The sequence below is a fragment of the Polypterus senegalus genome, chromosome 8 (assembly GCF_016835505.1).
Source record: "Polypterus senegalus isolate Bchr_013 chromosome 8, ASM1683550v1, whole genome shotgun sequence".
Taxonomy (NCBI): domain Eukaryota; kingdom Metazoa; phylum Chordata; class Cladistia; order Polypteriformes; family Polypteridae; genus Polypterus; species Polypterus senegalus.
The window spans coordinates 35,603,174-35,620,341 of NC_053161.1; positions in this window are offsets into that span (position 1 = coordinate 35,603,174).

A 17,168-nucleotide genomic window follows, 5' to 3' on the forward strand; every position below is an offset into this window, starting at 1 on the left:
TCGATAACATTACCGACGGTGACAGGTTTAAAGGCTCCCGGAAGTGAGATGGGAGCATGCAGCAACCTGCATCTTCATAGACTTTACCTAAAAACTGTAATCTCCTCTCCACCCAGTTCCTCCTCACTTCCTTCATGCCAGAACTCGACTCATGTAAGGTTAGTTTTCTTGGTTGTTTATGGTTAGTTTTCCTATAAATTACGGATTTTTCAAATGTTAATTTTTTTCCTGTGCTTAAAACTCATTAAAAAAGAAGTGTTTACAGAGAGCGGTTCGTAAGGCTATAGCGTGAATTCTTGCAATGTTAGTTTTCTCTGTTCAAGGTTTTCTCAGTGTTATTCAATGTTTTTACATTTAGTTTACTATTACGCTGTGCATTCTATGGTATAATTAACTATTTTTGTGCTTAAAATCTTTAAAAAAATATATTTACATACAACTCGTACGGTCCGGAACGGATTAATTGAATTTACATACAATCCTATGGGGTAAGTTACTTTGGGTCACGACCAAATCGGGTTGTGACCAGAGTTTTGGAACGAATTATGGTCGTGACCCGAGGTTCCACTGTATGTGCCTTTTCCCTTTCTGCTGTGGTGGCCTTTTCCTTTTTGGATACAGCTGCCTGCTTTTGTCACTTCATCTTAAACCAACCCTGCTTATAGTTGAAGTGTCAATCACCAGTTTTCAACAGATGTTGACTTTTTAGGGTCCCTTGATTCCGAAAACACTGATATCTCAATGATGTGTCTGTCTGTGTGTGTGTGTCAGTGTTTCACAGTTTCTTGAGGATGGTCCAGAGCTAAAACGGCTAGAAAAATATCAAACTTGAAACTTAATCCTGTTATGAGATGACAATGTGCTGATTAGTTTTTGAGCCAAATCCTGGAAGAGAAAGAGGCACTCTAGAGGAACCCTAAAAATTAATTTTGGATCATATCTGGAGAATTATGGCAAATACTGTAATTTTGCAATTAATTATGAATTCTGTTTGTCAATTGCTATCATAATGACCTATTTTATGATCAGAAAGATCAGCATCAGAGTGTTAAATAATTATTGAAATGTTATAGAATAATTCAGGTAACTTGGTTCTTAGGGTGCAAAGCCTACTGACACTCATGTCTGAAATTTTAAATTATTCTTCATAACCCTAGCAACAGGTCAGGCACAAAGATGCAGAGACACACATACAGACACTTGTCTTTTTATTAAGGTGTACAGGAAGTTAAAAGGGTACCTAATTATATATGACACTGTCTTATATTGTTATTTACCATATGCTTAATAAATTCATTTTCTTACAATGCTCGGCCCAAATCATCCAGGCATGTGTCAATGTGACAGTAATATCGAAACTGCCGTAAATCCAAATGTGGGACTGTAAGCAAGGGAAAGAAATCATTTTGTTTCTAAAAATCACAGTGACCCATACAATTAGAAAAATGGAAAAAACAGGAAGAAGCAAGCCTATTTTGGGCCTGTGATGTCTGGGTTGCCTGAGCTGACATTTCCTCCTTGAACCCGGAACATCAATAGTCATAGATAAAAGATAAAAAGGCTCTTAACAAAAAACAAGCCATAAAATCATAGTGCCCAGGGGAGGTAGTTAAAATCACAATAAATGAACAATTCCGTAAAATCAAAGTTAGTATCAGTCTTTTAAAATTGCTCTTACCAGTGCTCCTTTCTGTCTTAACTCTGCTCTCCCATTCTTCTCACTTGTTTCACCCATCTGCCAGGTGCAATTAGTGAACACGAGAATCCAGAGACTGGGGCCCCAAAACAGCTCCCATCTTTGACAACGTATATGTTGCCGTCTGCCCTGAGCCCAGCTCCATTTTCTCTTTCACCTATCTTGGAGGGCTCAGGTCCACTAGGTGCACCAATCACTTTTGTTACCATGTTACTCCATTGAGCTCCCCCAACCACTTTGCTGCCCTCAAACTGCACTGACTCTCAACCAATTACATTCTTTCTTTCTTTTCCTCACCAGTCTTACTTCCTTGATTATTCCCACTCTGTCTACTGTTTTTTTATTTCTTTCTTCCCTTTTACTCCCCTCATGCTCTCTGGGTGCACTGACCTAATTACAACCAGCAGATTGCTGATATGAAACAGCTGAGCTAATTGTGTCTGCATGCTAACAAGTAATCAGGCCAGCTCAACACTGATCATCCTAAAGCTGCACAGCTCTTCAGCAGTGCCTGCATCCACACCCAAAAAGTCTGAGATGCACTGTTTTTTATTTCAAAAACTTGCACTGCCATAGGCCCTTTAATCACTTCACCACAGGGCCAAGACCATGTTATGTTGTGAGTCTGAAGATTTAGAATATACAACAATTCTTACCTTGTTTTTATTTTTGTTCATTACACCATTCTGTTGGTGACATCATGGATAGCATCATTTGGCAGGTTGGTCATTATGATGTTGCATTTTGCTGGGTAAGGTGGTCATGCATGGCGTGGCATGTGATGTCATCTTATTTATGGTTTCTTTTACCATATCAGATTCTACACAATGATCAAGTTTATTTTCACACAGCAAGAATTTAAACAAAGATATTTAAAGTACTGCATTATGGCTCTCCATTCTTTTCGTAAGTTTACTTGTAACCAGTGCAGGGGTCCTGTTTTATTGTTATGTGATTTTTCTACTCTGTGTTCATAGTGTGTCATTGTAGGGTTGTCCTTTAAAATACTTGCTGAGATTTGTGGTTGTTGACGGCTACCACTGAAGGTAGAAAGACACTTGGGAAGCTGCAACATTGCCACGTTGCTGAAGAAACCACTAGTGAAACTTTCATCTTACAGCTCAACAAGAGGAATTTCAGGAGAACCTGACAGAGAGTGGCTTCTGCTGTTAATCATAAGCACTTTGAGTAGTGAGAAAATCGCTATATAAATGTAAAGAATTATTATTATTGTAATTGCCATTTGTTAGTTAGTAAGGTTAGATTAAATTGATAGAGGTATTTTCATAGTTATGTTGAAATGTGTGCCTAATTATATTTAAACATGTACAATGGGAGGTTCTATTATAACCCCCACAAGCTAAACTATAAATGGAATATTCTAATTATTTCCTGTCCCTCTGACTACAGATTAGTCCCTGTTTATGATCTGTCTTGCAGTTAGTAAAGCATCGAGGGTAACCAGTTTCAAACCATACCATACCATATGTACTTACAGAACGTATTAAGTGTATTAAGGGAAGCCTGTGCAAGTGTTCTATAGAGAAATAGCACAACTTTTAAGTATTGAAAGTAACTGAAGTTTAACAAGAAAAGCTAAGATTGTAGATGTGCCTTGTACAGGGAGCGGCAGAAATAACTCCCACATTTCAAAGGGGGATTGAAAAAAAATGCTACGAGGTATCACGAAAACTTTCTATTTCCCAAATGTAGATATAAAAAAGTTTTTTTACTCTAAGTTTTAAAAATCATATCGTCCAAATGGTGGCCTTGACAGCTGATACACATTTGGAGCCGTTCTTGGAAGTTTTCCATCATTCTCACTAGCATGACGGTCAAAATTCCTTCAATTTCTTCTTGAATAGCCTCCTTTAGTTGGCTAAAAACCTCGGCCTTGAGGTACCCCCACAGAAAAAAGTCACAGGAAATTAAATCAGGCAAGCGCGGTGGCCACGGAACTGCCTCGCGTAAGGAGACCACTCGACCCGGGAACATCTGCAAAATTTCGCGGGGACAACGTGCTGTATGGGCCGTAGCTCCATCTTGTTGGAACCAGAAGTCCTCTAGGTTGTGTTCTTCCCCATACTCTTTAATTTTCGGGCGCAGAAAATTCTCCAACATGTTGCAGTATCAATTAGAATTCACAGTAACTGTAACTCCATCCTCTTAAAAAAAGTAAGGCCCAATGACGCCTATAGACAACACAGCACACCAAATGGTCACTTTTGGGCTGGGAAGAGGTCATGCATGGAATTCTCGAGGGTTTTCAGCAGCCCAGTAGCAAAAATTTTGTTTTCTGGCACTGTGCCAGAAAGGTGCAAATAGGCTTCATCACTACTCCACAGAATGCCAGTGAGAGGCACAGCTACGAAGATCCCATTACAGCAATCATAATCTTGTATGGGTGTAAATGAAGGTCAGTATGCAAAATTCGCCTCACAGTTCTTTCCGAAATCCGAAGAGCTGAGGCATGTTTCTGTGCTGAACGCGTTGGAGACAGCTCAATCGAAGCACTCACTGCAGCGATGTTTTCGGGTGTTCTCACATTTTTGGGATGTCCGGGTGGTTTTCTTTTCAGTGCAGATCCTGTTGCCCTTACTCTTTGAACCCACAGCAAAATCGTTTTCCTGCCTGGAACACTTTCATTAGCATTTAAACCGAACCGCGTGCGAAACACCCTCTATGTCGCAGCTACAGATTTGCCATTTTTGAAAAAAGCCTCCACTACAAAGCCTCGATGCTCACCCGACCACGGCATGGTGACGACTGAAAACTTTATTATGTACTATACCTAACGGAACGGACCGCACCCCTCTACATGCTTTGAGGACCCCACAGTGATTTTTTGAACTGTGGGAGTTGTTTCTGCTGCACCCTGTAGATGTGTAATAGCTTTTTCCTGAATTATTGTGATTTGTTCCTTTTAAATTTTCAATAAACTTTATTGAACTGAGAAATTTCTTTTGTTTGCGGTTGACTCATGCTGGATCATTCCTTTCTAACTCAGTAGCCGCTCAATTTTGGGAACCTGGAAAAGACGCAGCTATATTATTATTATCTCCATATTACCATTATTGTATTATTATTCTCCATATTATAATTTAAATTGACTCATTTGGGAAAATCTTGTTGATTGCTACTGAAGAACATGTAAGCTCTTAACAGGTTATGATGCCAACAAGTACTTTGTGGAGTTTCATCTCTAAATTGGTCTGATATGATTAGGTGTGAGTATGCATGAATGTGCTGTGCAAGAGACCAGGGGCCTCATGTATAACGGCGTGCGTAGAATTCGCACTATAACATGGCGTAAGCACAAAAGCCGAAATGTGCTTACGCACAGAAAAATCCAGATGCAGGAATCTGTGCATACTCCAACTTCCACGTTCTTCTGGTACATAAATCCTGGTCAGCGTGAAAACTAACGCTCGTGCACGTGCCTTATGTCCCGCCCCAACTCCTCCCAGAATTACGCCTCTTTGAATATGCAAATCAATATAAATCGCCCTTAAGCTCAGCCTTCTGTGAAAAGACAATGGGAAAAGCACAGGGGAAAATATAAGAATTTCAGCGAATACCAAGTGGAGGCAAATGAAAAACATCCTATTTGTTTAATTAAACCATGGTATAATCAACAAAAGGAAGTTGATCGAGTGACATAGCGTGTTGGAGAATCTTGAAAGCTCAGATATCAAAGTCAAAGTGAAAAGGCGAGTCGTAGCCTTTGACTGCTTTGACGCTGGGTGCCACCAGTCTGCAAAACTGAGTGGAGAACTTGCGTACGACAAGGTATGAGGTACTGTGGAAAAGTACGTGGCTTTACGCCAAGTGTAGGTTTTATACATCGCAATTTGAACATGGAAAAGTTCTTACGCAACATTTCTGTGCATACGCACCGTTTATACATGAGGCCTAAACCGTGTGCATGCACAAAAATGTCGTGTATGCCCAATTCCATGCTCACATCACGATGTATAAAAACTAAATTTGCTTAAAGCCACGCACATTCTCATGCCAGTTCAATCCATTGCGTATGCAAGTTTTCAGGTCAGTTTTGCAAACTGGCAGCACCCAGCATCAAAGCAGTGCTGCTGTTCCTGTGTGTTTTCCCTTTATTTTTTAGATTCACATCAATGACACAGCTTTATCAAAAACACTGAAAATAACCACATATCGTTTATAAATTTAAGGCATCTGATTGTAATCATCCTGTAACAATATATACTTTTCCAAATACCACAGCTGCTTTAGCGTTGTTACTTTCAGTGCACCACTCACTGCCTCAGCCATGCACGCAGTCTATTTGAACTTCCCCCATTTGGCAAACGCTTCAAAGTCTTTTCTGCACAAACCTCGCGGTTCGGAAACAGTTTCATCCCAAGAGCTATAAATGCACTCAGTCAGTCCATCAAGTGCTCCTGGTAGAACTGTTTGTACTTATAAATACAATTACCTCACTGTAAACCTGCAGTTGTAATATTGCACAACTTGAGCCACTTTATGAACCATTTGCACTATCTGCACTATACAGTATATGCACATGTATATTGTACTACTGCTTATAAACTTAAGTTTATGGAGGATGTGCATATTGAATCTCATTGTACCATACAATAACAATAAAGGAATTCAATTCAATTCAATAGAAGAGAGAATGTATTTACAGATGATGACGATTGGCTTCTAAGTCGATTTAAATTTCCAACAGCCATCTTTTTGGAGCTCTTGATATAATTTTTAAGATGAAATGCATTTAAAAGTATATATATTACATTATATAGATTATTTTTTAACTTCATTTAAATGTATACTGTTAGTAATTAAATGTGTGGGCACAGTGGTGCAGTGGGAGCGATGAGCTGGTGCCTCATCAAGGGATTGTTCCTGCCTCATGCTGCTGGGACAGGAACGACCCTGGATGGACAGGTGGATGGAATAATTAAACATGTACTACAAAGATATTTCAATGTTCCTTAAAAGTTCTGAAGAATCGTCGTTCTAAGCTTATTGATGGCTTAACATTTATAACTGAACTTATTGTGTGGCGATTGGTTACTTGGAGAAAGAAAAGGAAGGATAGGAATTGGAGGTTAGTACATTTGAAAGAGACAGTACTGCTGCAATAAATTATTTCAATGAGGGTTACGCACGTCCTAGCAAGCATCTTGTGGGAGCTAGGAACAATCTCTGGACAGAGAGCCAGCTCATCGGTACCACTGCGCCACCTTGCCCCCTTGCTTAATATATGCTTTAATTCATTTCCCATGAACATGATATTAAGTATACAGATTAGTATTTAAATTGTTCAAATAACTGTAATATCATGAATGTAATGTATTCTGTGTCCTATCAGCATAAGACAAAGCCCGTTTAAAAAGCACGTAGTGATTCACACACATAGAGCACATAGAAGAACACATATAATATGAAGTATTTAACATGCTACTTTAGTTATGATGGGATCTGAGAGACTCTACTAAATTAAACATTGATTTAAAAATTAAGTTTACAACATTCTACTTTAATGACATAAACTACAAGATTGAAGTGGACAGTTTGACCCTTTTTTCACTGTGTCCGTATTTTTTTTTCTTTTCTCTGTACCCTAATACGCTTCCGTATGACACTCAGATGGTGGGCAACAACTTGCCTTTTTACAGCGACTTTGATATCTGACCATTTCTTTTTTTATTTCAGTTACTGTGCAACTTTCTGAACTTGAACTTTCGAGTTTTTCCATACTCCTTATCACTTGATTGACTTCCTTTTATTGTTTATACCACTGCATAAGCCAACAAATAGTAAATTTTTCCTTACCTCAATTTTGCATTTGCTGAAATTTGTTTTTTCAAATGCTTTTTCCCTTTTCACACTAACTGGGATTTATGTAGCGGAAGTACATGGAAGTTGACTTTAGCACTGTTTTGTGCATCTGAATTTTTTTATGCGTATGCACATTTCCACTTTTGTCCGTACACCATGTTTTAGTGTGAATTCTAAACATGCCGTTATGCGTGAGGCCCCTGATATATTCTGAGTGGATCCTCTTTGGCTCACCTTGTATTGGATGGTGCTGGCTAGGAAAATTGATAGAGTGATGGGGTAAACAAATACAGTTTTGTTATGTTTGACTTGATTGTATGGAATGTTATATGGTTTTAATAAATTCAATAAAAAGATCAAAATAAACAAATAAATACAGAAATTTTCAGTTATCACGTTTATTGTGTGGGGAAGCATTTCTTTGCTGATGATATTAGAAACATTCAACATGACAATGCCAACATTTACAAGTTGTCAAAAAGCTTAACCACAATTTTAGCTATGTGCTATGGCCTTCTCAGTCACCAGTTTACATTCCAATTAAAAACTTATGGAAGATTCTGGAGTAACGTATGGTATGTTTTGCATCTCATCAAAATGCCAAATGTTGACTTTAGTGTAATTGTTTTCATTTCATAAATCTCCTTTGCATATACATAACATACTGTATATCCATGTATTAATGCTGTATAATCTGTATGATCAACACTGTTTTCTTATACACAAGTGTTTATCTGAAATTTCCTTAAAGACAAAAAAAGCAATTGATACATTGCCCATGCCTAAAACTAAATTCCAAAAAATCTTTACTGTGGACGTATGGGTCACATATCTGCTGTTTGTTAATCAACCAGAATAGATCCCTAGTAGATGTGAGGATTTCCATCGACATTTTAATACAAAATGCCATGATAATATTAGAAATTTGTTTTGTGATATATAAGACACTGCATTGATTTGAGCCTGTGAAATAATTGTAATTTATTATTTCCTGTTTATGTAACTAAAGTAAAAATTGAAATCATTCCAATGAGAAAAACGTGTCAACTAATTGCACCAAATGAGAAAAAAGCTGAAGTCAATTCATTACATGAACATATTGTTATGAAGTGTAGAAGACTGCAGCACTAAGAATATCAATAGACTGAACAATATGTCAAAAGATCAATACCACAAACATCTGTATAGATCTCAGCACACAGACTTAATAGAGTGTGCGGAAAGATAATGCTTCCAAATTGCTTAATGCTACTAATCTGGTTGGATTTGTTCTTGCAGATTAGTTACATTATCACAGTGGTGATTAATATTATTAAGATGGTTTAATGTTATATTGGTAATGATAATTTTGGTGGTATGGGAGCACATTTGTTAAAACTCCCGCTTAAAAAATCCAACATGCAAATTTTTCTTAACTAGGCACACTATACTTCTGTGTGAGATCTCTACCCACATCAACCAGGCATGCACTGTGCAGTTTTGGCACAATTTTAAACCCAATTTGCAGTCAGCAACTGATTTTCTGAGTCTGCCTGAATGTGAGCTTCATCGGTCACTGTTTCACATGCAGTATGAGAGGGGTTGTGATGCCCAATTGCATCCTTCAATCAGGATGTTGTACGAGTAAAGAATTGCTGTCTTGTCAGAAATGTCAGTCAGTTGTCTTGTACTGTGAGCTGAAATTCTGATGTTGCCATGAAATCTTGTGAAATTCATTGTGCAGTGAGTGTGCACATAGCAATGTTAATAACAATTGACACAGTGCAGAGAGCGTAAAGGTTTGGTTAACTGAGCTCTGGCAGAGAATTCATGCCTATCTGTCCTTCTTCTGGATATGAGCAGTGACCCTTTCCAGAATATAGCTGAATCCTCAAATGACATGCAGATTGACACAAAACCCTTTCATATCATCCATCTATATTGAAAGCTGAAAAGAAACATATGGTAATTGCTTCAGCAGGTTGGCCATATGACATATTGAATTTAACTTTGAACAGAATAATTATAACAGCAATGAGAAATGAATGGTATTGTATTTCAGAATGTTATAATATCCTGGCTGGACATTGTCCATTGATTATTACCATTGTCTTGCTCATTTTCATCTTTTTCATTTCAAAAAGCTAACTATCATACAGCACAGCACACATACACTAAATGGCCAATGACAAAAGAATTACAAGGAACATTTATTGAAAGAACTCAAAATAACCACACACAATTGTAAACTATACAGATTATTAACTTTTCAATTCTCTCTGTAAAAGCAGACTGACCATATTGTTTGCACCTTCCCAACCATCTTTGTTCTTTGTTGACATTTTGAGAAGCCTACAGCCATATTGTTTCTTTGAATGGGTGAAGCTTTATTCCAAACTGACAAAACTGATCACTGGGGCTATGTACATGTATTGTCTGGGCACCCACGTCGTGGCATGCCAATTGAACCAAACATGCTCATATAGTTTAAACACATATGGGACTGGTGACACTATTATGCAGTGTGAGTAGTAACTTGAGCACAATTTCTAAAAATCACACAATGTATGCTGGGACAGTTATCCGGTGACTGTAAATTGGCCCCAGTTTACGTAGGTGTGGGTGTGCATATGTGTCATCTGCAATAGACTGACATTCTGTCCAGGGTTGTTTTCTGACTTGCCTCAAGTGCATCCACAACCCTCACTAAGTGGGTTTGAAAATGAATATGTATAGTTGTTGTATAATGGTAATTATGGAATCTAACTCAATGATACAAATAATTAACGTTTAACGTCTGTTACAGAGCTGATTGTGTGGCGATTGGGTATTTGGAGAAAGAAAAGGAAGGACATGAATTGGAGGTTAGTAAGTTTGAAAGAGACAGTATTGCTACAATAAATTATTTCATCGAAGGTCGCGCATGGCGCAGCAACATCTTGTGTGAGACATGAACAATCACTGCTCCATTGTGTTCCCTTGTTTAATAACATGCTTTCATTCCAATCATCATGAAAATGATATCACATATACATCTCAGTATTTTAATTATTCAGAGAGCTGTAATATCACGAATGTAAAGGATTCTGTGTCCTGTCGGAGGAAGAGAAAGAACGGAAGCATGTAGTGATTCACACACATAGAACATCAAGTACAAAACAAAACATTTAGCATGCTACTTTAGTTATGATAGGATTTAAGAAACTAGTAAATTAAATGATTTTAAGATGAAGTTTATGATGTTCTACTTTAATGACAAAATAAACTACATGATTAAAGTGGAAATTTCGAGATTAAAGTTGTGTGAACGATAGGGGGCGCCCTCGCTCCCTTGAACCCCTGTCCACGACTCCAGACACCAGGTAAAAGTCCTCAAGTTGACTTTATTTTCTTGCCACAGTGTACAAAGCACACTCTCCTCCACAATACTCATTAACAACAATAATAATAACTAATAAACCAATCCTCCAGCTCCCAGACGCGTTGCCACCCTTCCACCCAGCTCAGCTCGTTGTCTGGGAGTTCCCATAGTCCTTTTATACCTCCTGACCCGGAAGTGTTTCTGCCCAATAGTCCACAAGTCCTTTTCCCTTCCGGGTCAGGGTAAATAGTCCCTTTCTTCAACCCGGAAGTCCGTCGCTCTTCCTGTGACGAACCTCCGGGTCACAGGGCACGAAAAAGCCCTCGGTCCTCCCTGCAGCTCCCTCCTGTGGCCCCCACGGCATCCAGCAGGGCTTTGCATAAAAACTCCAATGTCCATGATGCCCTGCTGGTCTTCTGGGGACCTCCACGCTGCAAGGAGGGCTCCACCTGGCGGCTTGGGGTATTGGCCGGGATAAATGGCCGGCCATCCATTACAGTTGACATTTTGTGCTTTTTTCCCACTGTGCCTATTTTTTTTTGTCTGTACCCTAATAAGCTTTCATATGACACTCAGACGATGGGCTACGACTCTCCTTTTCATGGTGACTTTGATATGTGACTTCTTTTTTATTTTGGCACTGTGCGACTTTGTGAACTTGAGCTTTTGGGTTTCTCCGACACGCTATGTCATTCGATCAACTTCCTTTTGTTGATTATACCACTGTTTAAATCAACAAATAGTATGGTTTTCCTATGCCTCCACTTGGTATTCGCTGAAATTCTTATATTTTCCCCCGTGCTTTTCCCATTGTCTTTTCACAGAATGCTGAGCTTAAGGGCTATTTATATTGATTTGCATATTCAATGAAGTGTAATTCTGGGAGGAACAGGGGTGGGACAGCACGCGCTTGCATGAGCGTTATTTTTCACACTGACCGGGATTTATGTAGCGGAAGAATGTGGGAGTTGGCGAACGCACAGATTCCTGCATCTGGATTTTTCCGTGCGTAAGCACATTTCGGCTTTTGTGCTTACGTCATGTTATAGTGCGAATTCTATGCATGGTGTTATGCATGAGGCCCCTGGAGTATAAGGGTGGTGGGACTCAGGATCGTTGGGGAAAACAAAATCAGAGCAAATTTCAAAAAACAAGTTATTTATTAGATGGTGATTATGTAATAATAGAACTGAGATGTTTCATCACATCATAATTTAAGTGCTGGGAGACTGCTTTGTTTTGCTCTAGAACTTCTGTGAATGTCAATTTTGCTTATTTGGAGCAGAGTGGAATTTAATTCTGACAGTTCATCTATTTTCAGGATTCACTACTGACAGGCACTGCTCCTCAAAATAGTGACTCACTGCTCCTGGTGGTGAATTATTTTGATTCTATGCCCGAGTTAGTCCTGCAGAGTATGCAGTTGCAAAATTACAGATTGCGCCTTTAACTGCAAACCTGACATTCAGTCAGTAGGATCCTCTACAAAGTGAGCTTTGATTGCCAAAAATTCTTCTACCTTGGCTGATAGCTTTGCACAGATGTCTGATTTCTTCAGAAGTGATGCATTAAAACAGCAGCAAGGCACATGCTGAGAAAGCTATGACAGATATTGCTGAGCAATGCTGTTCTATTATCTGACAACAACATGATTGACACTGGAGCATCTGGTAAGGTAGACAGGAATTGAGAAAATAGAATGTAATCAATTCTTAAGTGCGAGTGATGTTGTGGTGAGGAAAAGGAAAATGATTTAGCTCACAGATCAAGCAGAAAAAATAAGGTTGACAGATTAAAGTGTGATATGAACTTGTAGTGCTTAAGTTGCTTGATGGAGCCACTGATGAAGTGGAGCTGGAGACTTATTGATAATAGGGTTCATGATAACATTTGCATTTATGCTTATAACAAGATCAGAACCATTCTGATGTAGAAGTTGATTAAAAATGAATGTGAAGAACACCACACAAAAAGTAACTCTTCTATGAGCTATCTTTGTTAGCACATAACAAAAACTTCTGAAACTCTTTGTTCATCAAGTATATAAATAAGAAAATTCTTACGGAAAACAATTGCTTACCCCACACATACAGTAGCATTGGTGCATATAGGCATATGAGTTGCCTCTGAGGCAGAGAGCCGCAGGCAAAGGGAGTGAAGCAGCTTGGAGGTGCCACCAAAGTGCTCACAAAGTGCTGTGTCTGTGAACGCTGATCTTGGAGCTGCGTTTTTACTGGCTTCTCTGGTAGTCCTGCCCCATCAGGCAGTTGAGCAAATATATCAGATATGGTACTGTATATATGTTTGTGGTTAGTAAAGTAATGGCATGTCTTGGGATGATTTTTGTTACAAAAAGTGTGCCACTACAGAAAAAAGGTTAGGAAACACTGATCTAGACAATAGTATCAGGCTACATTTTTTTGGCAGGTTTAGTGAAATGACTAAATTTAACCAGAAATTAATTGAGAAATGTTCAGGCCTGAAGGAAAGGAGGGCAAAATGTATGTTCAAGGAAACATAGGCATCCTGATCATTAAGACAGAATAAGGTTTAGTTTGGACCTGTCTTGTGGTTGTAGAACAAGTCAGGTTGGGGGCGAGTTATGTTTTAAGATTTGATGGTCTGTGGATGTTATGGTGTGAATTTGTGCCCAGGTGAGGTAAGTCTGGAAAACTTGCATAGGACTAAGCAGACTGTCAGCAAGTGTAGAATACAATTAGAGTGGGAATGATTCTATGGGTGTGCTAAATGATAAATTAGGATGTAGGTGTAGTACTTTGTATAAAATTTGGGTGGAAGGTGCAAATGTTCCTTTCCACATCTATAGGGAAAGTTATGTGAAGAATAAGAGGACTGCCAATGTCACAGACAGAAGTTTTGGAGCACAGTAGAAATGGGAAAGCTGGCATTAGATTGGGCAGCATGATGGGAAGGGTGTAATACATTTTAGCCTAGATTTGTCCTATGGGTCTGGTACTGGACAGGCCAAGATGTGCATTGACACTATGATGAGGACCATGAGGAATGACCAGATAGATAGTGTCACACACGTGTGCATAGGACGCAGCTGAAGAGCTTAGAAAGGACTGATTTTACATCAGCCCGGGGGGGGCGGGGTACACTGACGCTCTTTCTAAGTTCCCTAGAGGTCTTTCCCGGGAAATCCCACCAGGAGCCACCACCTCGAAGCGGAACACATCACTTCCGGTCCCGGCCCAAAGGATGACATCACGTCCGGTCCCGAGGACGACATCACTTCTGGTCCCAGGCCCGAGGACGACGTCACTTCCGCCCAACGTCCTATAAAGCCTCCCGCCTTTGCTCTGGGAGGCAGTTCTGTTTTGGACTGTCGTGTAAACTTGACTACATGAATCATTTGCTTTTGCAGCCAGGAAACCGCATTAAACGGGTGGCTGCCCCAAACCTTGCCCCAAGTCTCTTCTTATTACAATAGATAGATATGGAAGGCACTATATAATAAATAAATGTGAAAGACATTATATAATAGATAAATGGTACATCATTTTGTCCACTCAAAAACTGTGCCCCCACCCAAATATTTTTCACCAGCCACCACTAAATATGCATGTTTTTACTAAGTGCTGGTCGATGTTGGCCTTAGCAATTTTTTTATTAATTTACCTGTGATGCATGCTAAGCATACTGGCCTCTTAGTAGTCTGATAAATAAAGAATAAAAATACAGTGGAACCTCAGTTTGCAAGCATAATTCATTGCGGAAATGTGCTCGCAATCCGAAGCACTCGTATATCAAAGCGAATTTCCCCATAAGAAATAATGGAAAATCAGATGATTCGTTCCACAACCCAAAACTGTTCATATAAAAATGATTAATGCAAGATATAAAGTAAAAATAAATAAAGCAAATTAACCTGCACTTTACCTTTGAAAAGAATCATGGCTGGTGTGAGTGAGTTTCTAAACTCTTGTGGGATTCCACCCAAAGGGAAGGCACAAGGAAGAGCGTTCCAAAGTAATCGCAGGCTCCCAGCGCTGTGGCAGTTCGCCATAAAAGCGACTCCAAAAAGATTGCGGACATGCTATAAGTGCCTGCCGTTGATGGGTGATACAAGGAACAAGTCATTGAAAGTGCAGGCTATTGCTATAGAATACCATACTCATGACGTGGTAACTGAGTGTGGTAACTGTGGCATTACAGTTCACTTCTCTGGGTGAATAGACATCTGCTGATCACAGCTGAAAGAATTCAGACTTCTATAGCGTTTGTTATGACAGAGTACAAGGTGAGACACAAAAATAATCGGACTTGGCTTGGGGCTTTCCTGGAAAATTGTCTGGAGGTCTGCCGGACATGAATCATAGAACTATATCCCCTCCTACACGACCTCTAAAACCGCCGACTGGCTAGGTATGTCCTGTGAATAGCCCAGTCAATATTTGCACAACAATTGCTACACGAGTTGCCGCTATAAAAGAATCAATCAGCCAATCAACATCAAATTTCTCACAAATTTTCTCTTTTTCCATAAAGAAGTTTTTGACAGACACAAACATTCCTGTCCTCCATCATTCTTCCTATTTGCATGATTTAGCTCCCTGTGATTTTTACTTGTTCCGAAAATCAAAAGTGACCTGAAGGGAATGCATTTTTCTTCAATGGATGAAGTGGCTAAAGAGCTTGAAGAGCCTCAGGCAAGAAGCCTTCCAGCACTGTTTCAATCAATGGAAGATAAGTATGGAGTGCTATAGAGATTGGGAGGGGGAGAATATAGAAGGTGACAATGTTTAGAATGCTGTAATTCAGCAGTAAATATTTATTTTTACCAATCAGGTTATTTTTGTGTCTCACATCGTATAGTTGGATTTAATGATTGTTCTGTGGAATGAGGCAGTAACTGACAGTCATAATGTGGAAGAGGGAGCAGTGCTTATGGACAGAACTCTCAATATATGAGCATTCAGTGCCTTCATGTGTACTATGGTGATGAATGGTAGAATTTTAACTGAAAAGCTGTGATTATATGTACAAACCACATGATTAATGTTACTCCACAAGGTTACTGTACTTCTCCATAACAGCCTGTTGGGATATCCAGACATGCAGTTATTAGGCATGCCTCATTTGAAGAAGACCCAGGGTAATACAGGAAGGGTTAAACCCTACAGCATACCTAAGAGAGCTTGCTGATGTTGTAGAAGAAAGCTCCTTAAGCAGGTTTTTGCTATGGCAAGAGAATTTCAATAAAAATGGATGCATACAGTCCGGCTTAACAATATGATTTAGGTATGCAAACTATGTGTTATATGGTAATGTGTACAGTTTGTCTGTTCTGTTTTATTTAATTATTCACAGCAAAGTGTTTTGTGATTGTAGTCACTGATAAAAGTGCTCTTCATAAAAATACCTGCAAAACAGAGACATATGTATTATTCATTTTAGCTGATTATCAAAAGGAAAGCATTTAAATCAAGTCAAAGAGACCCTTATAAATTCAGTTTGTTGATGGTTGGATAATAAATCATCATGCACTTTACCCTGCATTTTGCATGCCAAATTTTGTCTGGTTTTTCAATCATATAAGAATTTTGATCAAAGGGAAACTTTATAAATCAGTAAGTAAAGAAAGATGTAAAAGGAAGGCAGTTAACTCTATTAAATAAATAATTACATACTGGTTAGGAACACAGCATCATGATTTAAATTCAATTTTAAAATAACTTATTGTGGCTCATGCATCACAGTTGCATAACATTTTTATGCAGCCCTATCTAGAACATTTACCTAATTCTGACATGCTGCATTGTACAAGACATACTGTATAATAACAATCGAAAAGTTGCAAGTTTGTTCTCTGTTAAAAATGTTAGTGGTGAATCCTGATAGTTTTCTGTGGCTTAACATTCCACAGTAGTATTGTGTTTAGTGTTGCCATTGTTCCATTGCAGTGCTATCTTTGCATGTATCATTGTATTAAAGATATAACTGACTTTTTAAGAATAACCTCATTTAATAAATCAAAATATGGCCAAACCATATTCAAATTGCTATGTAAATTTTTATTTTTTTTACTAATTGTCACAAGATCTCTTTGAAATCATAAAATATTAAGAAGAATTCCTAAATGTGGTGATCGATTATGACACAAAAAAAGACTTTGAACACAATAATATTAATTAGCAGTTAGAATAGAACTGGATCTGCAAAAGCAAAAAATGTAAGACTTTTTTATGACCAATTTATTATCTCCTACATCCCAGCTCAGACAATTGTTTACTGTTATTTATCTTCACAATCTACCACCGCTACACAGACGACCGTGGCTGGATT